The sequence below is a fragment of the Nannospalax galili genome, unplaced genomic scaffold (assembly GCF_000622305.1).
Source record: "Nannospalax galili isolate Female #2095 unplaced genomic scaffold, S.galili_v1.0 scaffold1014, whole genome shotgun sequence".
NCBI lineage: Eukaryota > Metazoa > Chordata > Mammalia > Rodentia > Spalacidae > Nannospalax > Nannospalax galili.
Genome location: NW_008335824.1, coordinates 1,420,904 through 1,431,573, shown reverse-complemented (window position 1 = coordinate 1,431,573; position 10,670 = coordinate 1,420,904). Strand labels below are relative to the sequence as shown.

At 40.0% G+C, this 10,670-nt stretch overlaps 1 non-coding gene across 1 annotated transcript; it reads left to right on the top strand.

Annotated features, from left to right (window-relative positions):
* The first annotated feature begins 10,285 nt into the window (after nt 1-10,285).
* Nucleotides 10,286-10,388, top strand: LOC115069928. Its single transcript, XR_003849168.1, has one exon. It is a non-coding gene; the product is annotated as a U6 spliceosomal RNA (small nuclear RNA).
* The last annotated feature ends 282 nt before the right edge of the window (nt 10,389-10,670 follow it).

The following is a 10,670-nucleotide window of genomic DNA, read 5'->3' as shown; positions in this document are numbered from 1 at the left end:
CACACAGTGGCTAACTGCTGTTCTTAACTCCATTTCCAGGGGTATCTGGTGCCCTTTTCTGTCCTCCACAGGTATTGAAAGTCATGGGTGCATTTCATACATGCAGGTAAAACACTTATACACATACAAAAATAAAAAGTTTTAAAATTAAAAATGTGAATTTTTTTGTATCTTTTAGAATAAATATGCATTCCCTTAAAATTTGTGAGTAATTTTATATACTTAAAAGTAAATTTAATACCCATCCTACTAGTGGTGTGCAGCTTTGATCCCAGCACCTGGGAGGTGGAGGCAAGCAGATCTCTGTGAGATAGTGGCCAGCTGGGTCTCCATATTGAGTTACAGCCAGCTGGGGCTACAGGGAGACCCTGTCTCAAAAATAGTTAATAAAAAGCAGAACTTTTTTCTGTATAGAACAAAAGTGTTTTGGAATGGATTTTCACCACCATATTATGAATATAATGAGATTTGTCTACTGAATGAACAATTAATCTCTGTGCTGGATAGCTTTATTGTCAACTTGACACACTTCGGTTGAGGGAGCCTCAGTTGGGGAATTGCCTCTATTGGACTGGCCTGTGGCCATGTCTGAGGGGCATCTTGATGAATGATGTGGGAGGGCCCAGCCCACTGTGGGTGGTGCCACCCCTCGGCAGGTGGGCCTGTGTTGCATAAGAAAGCAGGCTGAGCAGGGCCAGGAGAGCAAGCCAGTAAGCAGCATTCCTTCATGGCCTGTGTTCCAGCTCCTGCCTCCAGGTTCCTTCTCCGAGTTCCTACCTTGGGTTCCCTGATGAACTGTAACCTGGGATACGTAAGCCAAATAAACCCTTTCCTCCCCAAGTTGGTAGTAGTCAGAGTATTTTGTCACAGCAATAGAGAACAAACTAGGACACAAATTGGTACCAGAGATTGGAATATTGCTGTGACAGACCTGACCTTGGTGTTTTTGAGAGGACTGTGGAAGTGTTTGGAACTTTGGGCTGGAAAAGCCATTGTATGCTCAGAGTTTGTTGCAGTGGAGCTTGGAACAGTTATGCTGAAAGAGCTGTAGACGATGGAAGCCAGACCAGAACCTGAAACAAAACCTTTGCTTTACTGGGACAACTGATGCTGGTTAGCTGGGGCTGAAAAATCAGCTGTAAGTCACAAGAGACCAGCATCACTGTGGCGAAATCTTCTGGGAGGTATTTCCTTAGGATCAGCACACAGAGGGGACCCGAACCTCCATTTCCAGCTGGAAGCAGGACTTGGTGATGTGTAAGAGTCTCCTTCACATGGTTCTGGTGTTGAAAGTGTGAAGGGATCACAGAGAGCAGCTGAGGCTTGGCACTCTGAGAGGCCAGGAAAGGCCATAGGTGAGGACCTCTATTTCAAGCTGGAAGCAGGACTTGGTAATGTGTAAGAGTCTCCTGCATAGTTCTGGTGTTGAAAGCATGAAGGGATCACAGAGAGCAGCTGAGGCTGGCACTCTGAGAGGCCAGGAAAGGCCAAAGGTGAAACTGCAGCTTCAGTTGCAGTGAAGACTCCAGGATTGAAGGGGTCATGGACAGAATCTGAGGCTTTGTACCCCAAGTGGCAAGAAGAGGCCATTGGTGAAGGTGTAGCCTCAGTTCCATTGGAGACCCCAGCTTTTTGGAGATGCCAGGACCATGGGATGACCACCAAGGACAGCAGTAGGTGTGGAATGGAGCTGGCCTGAGTCTGCAAGATGAGCTGAGCATGCTGTGGATGGCAGAGTCAGAGCAGTGGAGCTGCCAGTACCCTTTGGAGCCCAGAAGATTGTGAGTGAATCCCAGATGTCCAGCTTCAAGTTACTTTGCTGGACTTTGGTTTTGCTTAGGTGTGCCCCATTCTTCCCTTTGAAATAAGACAGTACTTGTTTTAGATTTTACAGATGCTCACCCACAGTTAAGAGACTTTTAAAAGAGACTATGAACTTCTTAGTGTTTGAATTTTTTAAGGACTGTGGAGTTTTTAAGGTGGTACTGTCTTATGTTGTGATATTAACATCATATCATGGGGACAGAAATTGGAAAGTTATGGTTTAATAGTGATGTTTGTGAGTCAAGTTGACAAGGGTCAATTGTGCTGGATAGCTTTGTTGTCAACTTGACACACTTTGGTTGAGGGAGCCTCAGTTGGGGAATTGCCTCTATTGGACTGGCCTGTGGCCATGTCTGAGGGGCATCTTCTTGATGAATGATGTGGGAGAGCCCAGCCCACTGTGGGTGGTGCCATCCCTCGGCAGGTGGGCCTGTGTTGCATAGGAAAGCAGGCTGAGCAGGGCCAGGAGAGCAAGCCAGTAAGCAGCATTCCACCATGGCCTGTGCTCCAGCCCCTGCCTCCAGGTTCCTGCTCCGAGTTCCTACCTTGGGCTCTCGAATGAACTGTAACCCGGGATACGTAAGCCAAATAAACCCTTTCCTCCCCAAGTTGGTAGTGGTCAGAGTATTTTGTCACAGCAATAGAGAACAAACTAGGACAATCTCCTTCATAGGGAGTCCAGGATGAGCCCTTTATATGTCAGATTCATACATTTCAAATGCATTTATTAAATTTTATACAGAGTGCTTCTTTTGACCTGTTGCTCACACACACTAATGAGCAAACAATATCAAACTAATGTATTATAATTCATTTTATTTTGGATCATTTAAAAATTGTTAGTGAAAAGCCAACTGAGAGAATTTTCTTCCCAGAAATTTGCAAAATGCTTATTTTTATAAACCAAAGGTGGTTTAGGATTCCAAATGAGTAAAAATATGAGTTTAGAATGAAAGATTGGAATATATTTCAAACCAAATATTTCAAAATCAATTTCTTTCATGTTTACTCATCAGTTCTTCAGTTCTGGGCTGTATGTTTTCCTAAAACCACCAACAGTTTTGCTTTTGGTATTGAATAAAACAGGATTTTCTGCCCTAGGGATCATCTGTTGTATTATACCCCATCACAACCATCCCGAGGCCCTCAGAATGGTATCAGTATCTTCAGTGTCTTCTTAAGGAAGAAGGACATCTCAAACAAGAACAAAGCCTCAGAGCTGTTGTCCAGCCCATATGAATCAGAACACAGCTGTGACATGTGTCAAGCAAGTCAGAATCCTTTTGTTTCCTTATATATGAATATTACTTGATGCCTGGCCGAAGAGAAGTGATATCTTTCTGTCTGGGGCTTCAATTTCTAAATTTCCATTATGTGTTACAGCATGGGTTCTGTATAGTATTTAACACCCTATGGGGTTTTCATAGCTTATTTTATGAATTGCTGCTGATCTGTAGATATCAAGCTATAAACAAAAATAGTTCTATTTATCATTTGAACAAGTTCCAGGCAAACAATATTTCTACAATTTTAAAGTTGCGAGTAGTTTGTCTTCTCCAATTTCTAAGATCTTTTAATATAATTTTAGAAAGTCCAACATAACATGAATGAAGTGCACACACAGCGAGGGCTCAATGCCCTCACCAAATCCGTTTCTATTCAATAAGGAAAAATTAAGAAAAAAATTACACCAAGCTTTTGTATAAACTGCAAAAGAACTCAGTGACAGCTACTGGCAGAAAGGAAAGTGCTGAAAGCACGTTCTGCCTCTATCTCTAAGAAAAACAAGTTTAAGCACGTGTTTTGAAGTAGAAACAGACACAGGGCTGGGTCACCTGGCCTTTTCTCTTCTTACCTTGTCCCTGTTTAAAATGCTTACATTTCTTAGTAGCTTCTTGGATCTGCATTGGGCTGAACACACTAAGAAGCTTCAACAGTCTTTCTTTTCATGTATATTTTTAATTAAATTTTTGTGCATTTCATACAATACATCTTAACCATATTTAGAACCCCCCATCCGCCTTCCACTGGATTTCATGCATTCTGTCATATGCGTTAAGACCTACTGAGTCAGACTTTTGTACCCAGATGTCTTGTTACATGGATTTCAGCTATACACATGCACTCGTGTACAGATATCATATATATATATATATATATATGCAGTTTTCAGTTGGCTTTTGAACCAATATAGTTCCCTCTGTTTTTTCACACCACCTAAGCATTGTTTATCTCTCATCTCTCTCCCTGTCAAACCTTCCCTCCTCCCTCCCCAGTTAAAGTACCCCCATTTTTTCCCATTTTCCCCTTGATAATACCTTTATTTTATTATACCCTCCCTCTTTCAAAAGGAAGAATTCTCAAAAGGTCATGAGCTGTCATTAGCCAGTTTATGTCTAATCTTATTTCTTTTTATCAATTTGTTCACCTATTCAGCAAGTGTTTATTAGGCTGCTTCTATTGACAGGACCTTGAGCTGGGCATCAGTAACACATTATAACAGTAAACCCACACGCACCCCCCTACAGAATCACCTGCTGATTTATTTATCCTTATTTCCTTTAGAGGATGAAACCTAGGATGATGGTTAATACCATCCACTTGACAGGATCTAGAACAAAAGAGACAAGCCTCTGGGCCAGTCAGTAAAGTATTGTCTAGATATATGTAAAGGTAAGGAGACCCACCCTAAATATGGGTAGTTTCCTGGACTGGGGTCTCAGACTGTATCCAAAGGAGAAAACAAACCGAGCACCAGCATTTATCTGACTCTACCTCCTGACTGTAGGTACATGTGACCACTGCCTACCACCATGATTTCCCAGACATGATAGACTGTATGACCTCAAACTATGAGCCAAATAAATTCTTCCTCCCTTAAGTTGCTTCTTGCCAGATATTTTGTCATAGCAAGAAAAATAAAAATATGTAGTATTTAATTTTTAAAAAACCTAATATATAACTCAAAATTCTGTGAATATATCTTAAGCTTTTTTTTTTTTTGAGACAGGGTCTCCCTGTAGCCCCAGCTGTCCTGGATTCACTATGGAGACCAGGCTGGCCTTGAACTCACAGAGATTTGCCTGCCTCTGCCTCCTGAGAGCTTGGATTAAAGGTGTGCGCCATCATGCCCGGCTATCTTTTGCCTTTTATGGACTTTTTCTACTAAGAGTTAAAACTCATGCCATTACTAAACTTTGATTTTATTCCACTTCAGCTGCTTGAAATCATGTTATAATAAAGAACATGTTGTTCCACTCCTGGAATCATAGCTTTCATTATCTTTTTCTGGCCTGAACATCTCATTACTTCCTTCTCTTACTATAATGTTTTCATCACAAATAACATTCCATATTATCAAAATCTTCCAGTCCTATATCTGTTTTTCCACAATTGCAGTATATTTTTTATTTCATTTTCTCCACTGAACTGCTTACATACCATGACCCATTAATTTCTATTTCTGCCTTCCACTCTCCAGTAACCCAGAATAAATTCAAAGACTTGTGTTCATGTCCCTGTAACCCAGTGAGTCTCCTGGGTACTTAGGACAGAATCACAGCTCCTGGACAGACGGTTTGTTTCATCATAAAGGTAGTGCCTCCAAAAATCTCTGGGTCGTTAGCAAAGGACAGCAAACCTCATAGCTCAGCCAGATACCCCTGTCAGTTCCTTGAGATTATTGCGAGTCTTTCATGATGTATCAATGTCAAGATGTCAGGCAGTTGACTTTACCATGTTCAAGACTTTAAAGAAATTCATCACAGTGGCAGCTTAGCTTCTAATCTTTTCCCTTTATATATATTCCAACTCATCTGCTCAGTGCAACACTAAACCTTCACTCCTCCTTCCCCCACAATGCTTCACTGGCTTCTTCCTCTTTTCATTTTATACCTCCCAGATCCTTACCTCATACTCTAATCTCTACCATCTTAGAAAAAAAACTGTCTGACTTATAGGTGCCAACCTTCCTCTTATTTGCTTCAACATTTCATCCCCTCATCATTTTAAAAATATTTTACTTATCAATGTTCATTTTATTTGTATGAGTGTATTACCTGCATGTATGTGAGTGTTTGTACATTTCATACAACAGTTCTTAATCAAATTCAGACCCCCTCCCCCATCCTCCCACCAGACCTCACGTATTCTGCCATACATTTTTTTTTTTTTTTTGGTCTTTTTGAGACAGAGTCTTCTGGAACTCATTATGTAGAACAGGCTAGCCTTGAACTCACAGAGATTTGTCAGCCTCTGCCTCCTGAGTGCTGGAATTAAAGGCATGTGCCACCACGCCCGGTCCTTCTGCCATACCTTTTAAGTCCTATCCAGTCAAGCATTTGTACCCAGATGTCCTCCAGTGCAAATTCATCTTCTGGAGTCTCATCAGCCTATCAAAAGATTGTTGGTAAGGCCTACTTTCCCTCACCCAGTAGTAATCAAAGGCCTACTCTTCCTCACCCAGTAGTAATCAGTCTCCAGTAGTCCCCATATTAGGGCTGATCTGCCACCCATTTCCCTTGCTCCACTCCCTTGGGCCCTTGTCTGATTGAATTGGCATGGGTCCTGTGCTCAATGCCACCACTGCCACAAGTTCATATGCTCAAGCTTCCAGTGGCCTGAAAGCCTCTGCTATATTCATGAGCCTACCCTGGCTCTTATAATCTTTCCCCCCCTCTCTTCCACAATGGTCCTTGAGCCGTGGGTGGGAGAGGTCTGATATAGGAATCCTATCCAGGAACATACATTCTGTAGTCTCTTATTCTTTAAAAGTTGGACAGTTGTGGCCTTTTGTGTGCATTGCATCCTGTTGTATAAGGAAGCTTCACTGGTGAAAGTTGAGAGATGCACTAGTTTTCTCTCTACCCCTCCCTGCCTTCTGCTATGTTCCATGAATCTTAGGTCTAGAAGTTTTACTGTATTTATGTCACCTAGGACAGAGCATTCCTCAGACATATATTTGCTGTGTTTGACCAGTCATGGGATTCTGCAGTAGCCTCCATCTGTTAAAGAAAGAAACTTCTTTGATTAGTGGTATATCATATACTTGTCTGTAAATATAAGGGGGCGTGTATGGAAAGGAACACAGTTCCAGACAGGAGAGACCTCCCTTCAAGTGGTTGGTCAGAGTGGTCCAAGAGAGTCCCAAAATAACACAGACTATTGCCAGAACTAGAAGATAAGACCTTACTGCTGAAGATAGGACATACTTTAGACACAGGAGTGGAGGAATGGAGTAGTAACTGATTAGGAAGTCTTCTACCTGAAGTTTAGCTCATAGTTCTGAAGGTTACTATGCAAGCTGTTGAGGGAGAAAAATCAATGATCCAACTCAGCCCTAAAGCCTAATAACCATAATGACAAGCACAGCAAACTACCTCTATTGGTGCAGTAGTAATATTATTATCTAGGGGTAATCAACAGCTATCTAATTGGACTTAAAGCCTTCTCAGTGGGAGTGAACTCATGGGTGGCACTGTAAGCTTAGCCAAAAACACATGGCTGGAGTGGTCATAGATCATGAAGAAAGTCCTATCTCTATCATATTCCCTCATCATTTTTTAGTTTTTAAATTAAATATATTTTAAATATATTTTAGCTGCTAAATAAAAATAGAAAAATGCAGCCATTATTTAACATATCTACCCTCTAAACATTTATGACTTCCATGTGATGAAAACATTCAAAATCATAGACAGCAATTCATTATAATATATTCCTGATACTTTTTATGATCAAATTTCTCAGATAATTCACTATTAGTTTTCTCTGCATGTTCACCAACTTGCAATCATGTACTTACATCCATTTCCAATGACATTGCCACAATGACTTTCTGGTAGCCAAAGTCAATTTAAGTCCTTTGTTTAATCCATAATTTGGCATTACTGTTGTGTCTGGCATTAATTGCTGATATTTGAAAAATCTCCTCTTCCTTGGTGCTCATGAAAACCACCAGGTACCAGTGTTCCATCCCTCATCTCTGACCATTCTTTTTACTTTCAATGCCAGGGATGGAACCCAGGACTCTGCTTATTATAGCAAGTGTGCCACCACTGGGATACATCCCCAGCCTTCAGGCCACCATTTATCAATGCTTTTCCAAGATTCTGTTTCTTTCATGCACACTTCTATGTGTGTACTCTGACTTTACCACTCTTTTTATGTTAGGTGTGTGACTAGTTTCATTCACATCATGCAAACCATCTGGTCCACAAATGCTAATAGCCCCTAAATTATGTTAGTATGAAGCAACAGACTCCTATATCCTACTGGCTAATAACCAACCGATCTCTAAATAATTAATAGCATCTATTAAGGACGCACTTCATGAAAACTACTTAGACTAGGCACTGCTGTAAACAAGCATTCAAACACGGATTAAGTCATTCTTCATAATAATTCTGTGAGGCAGGTGCTATCATAATCTTCATTCTGCGCATGACTGAACTGGAGTTAAGAGTGCCCCTGATGACATACTGCTTATACATAATGAAGCAATTTTAACCAACATATTAAATTATCTCTTTAGAAGTCCCACAAAGAACCAAAGATGGATATGTGCAAATTCCCTATTCTTTTTCTGTTTTTCCCTCAACTAGGCTGTATGTCTCTCCTCTGTTTTCCCCTGGCTTCCTACCTAGAATCTTCTGCATCTGTCTCCCCACTTATCTTACTGATTTGCTGCTTAAGGCCAAAGTAAGGCCTTTTATTTTTAAGGGTATAACACTTAGCACACTACTTCACTCATAATAGAAATTTATTTCTGTGAAGTAAATGCATTTAAAAATATTTAGTACAATATTTCTTCTCATCATTTGCTTCTCTGGTCCAGATAAGAACTACTCTTATAAATAACACCAAAATAGCTCTTTTTCTTCTTTGCCATCCTCAAGGCAGAGCCTTAGAAAACAATATAAAATTCTTTGGGTTTAGTCTTAGAATGAACTATAACTTTTGACTTTATTAGTTTAAATATTTGAATATGCAAAATTGCAAAAGAATATTTCCAACACTGTTATATTTTAGTCAGAAGAAAATATGTGTACATAAGAATGCATATATTGCATAGAGAGAAAGGGGGGCTAGGTCTTCACTTATGGAAGTAGTGGTGATTTTTTATGTAGAAAAGAAATTTATTTCATAATAAGCACTTACACAGATAGTCATGGAGAATAACAGGTCTGATGGTGAGACAGGTCAACCAAAGTGGAGATGGTATCAACTATAGTGGTCAAGGACTAACCACTATAAAACAAAAGCAACTCTTTATCAAGGAATAATTCATTTTTTTTAATTGTTCTTTTTTGAGACAGGGCCTTCCAGTAGCCTTAGCTGGCCTGGGACTCATTTTGTAGACTGGGCTGGCCTGGAACTCACAGATATCCACCTGCCTCTGCCTCCCAAGTGCTGGGATTAAAGGTGTGCACCACTATGCCCAGCAAGGAATAATTTAATTTTTAAAACAAATGTGAGCTATCAAATTATTCGTAACTTGACAGAACACTTGTGGTAGAACTTTCAGGCAAAACCATACATCTTTACAACTTGGTGCTCCCAAGTTTTAAAAAAACACAACAAAAACTATTTCACAGAAAGGAAAAGAATAATATAAGAGCAGCTCAAAAATATACTAATTATTCTTATGATTATTCTTTTATATATATATATATTATTCTATGTGTGTGTGTATTTCCTGCATGTATGTGAGTGCACCCGTATTGTGCAATGCCACGGAGATCAGAAGAGGGCTTCGGACTCCCCTGAAACTGGAGTTAAGGACAGTTTGTAGCCACCATGTGGGTGCTGGGAATTGAACCTGGGTCTTCTGCAAGACCAGTCAGTGCTCTTAACAACTGAGCCATCTCTCCTGCTCCACAATTATTCTTATAATTAGTGTATTTCTTGAACTCTTTTTATATTTTTTTCTTTTCTGTGAAATGGTTATTTTTTAGAGAATAAGACCAAAAGTTGACTTCCTTCATTACAAAAATGAATATTGGACTTTCTTTCTTTCTTTCTTTCTTTCTTTCTTTCTTTCTTTCTTTCTTTCTTTCTTTCTTTCTTTCTTCTTTCTTTCTTTTTATTTTTATTTTTTGAAGCTTTTACAACTTTATTAGAATCTTAAAGGAAAATCCTCAGGCAGGTGAGCTGGGCAGGTGAGCTGGTAATCTTGGAAGCTGCCTTGAGGAGGTGGCCATGGAGCCATGCAGGTTTAGAGCATGCATGGAAGTCAGACACATGACTGACTGGCAGCCACATGGCTGGGAAAGGATGCTTTAGAGAAAACGTGAAGGAACTACAAAATGCTAGGGGCAGTCCAAAGCCTTAGAAAAAGCATGTTTAATAAGAAAGGCATGAAGAAGAAAAGGAGAAATTACGCTTTCCTGAAGAATTGGACAGACTTACAGAGACCTACATGGCTGTGGCTGGTCTAGAAGTTCTGCAGAGATCTGTCTGGGTGTTCTTTTGGGAAGCACATATTCTAAAATTGGACAATACAGAGATTAGCATAGTCACTGTGCAAGGATGATATGAAAATTTGTGAAGAATTCCATATTTTTAATCTACTATATTATCAAGTTATACTACTCCTTGGCATATACTTAAGGGATTAATTCTACTGCAGAGATAATTGCTCAGTCTGGTTTCTTAGCTCATAATAGCTAAGAAATGGAAACAACCTGAATATCCCTCAACTGATGAGTGGATAATGAAAATGTGGTTCATTTGCACTATGGAGTTCTGAAAAAAAAAAAGAAATTAACAACTATCTGTAACTCCAGTTCCAGGGGATCTGATAGCCTTGTCTGTCCTCTGTGGGCACTTCACAACACGGGTGCCCT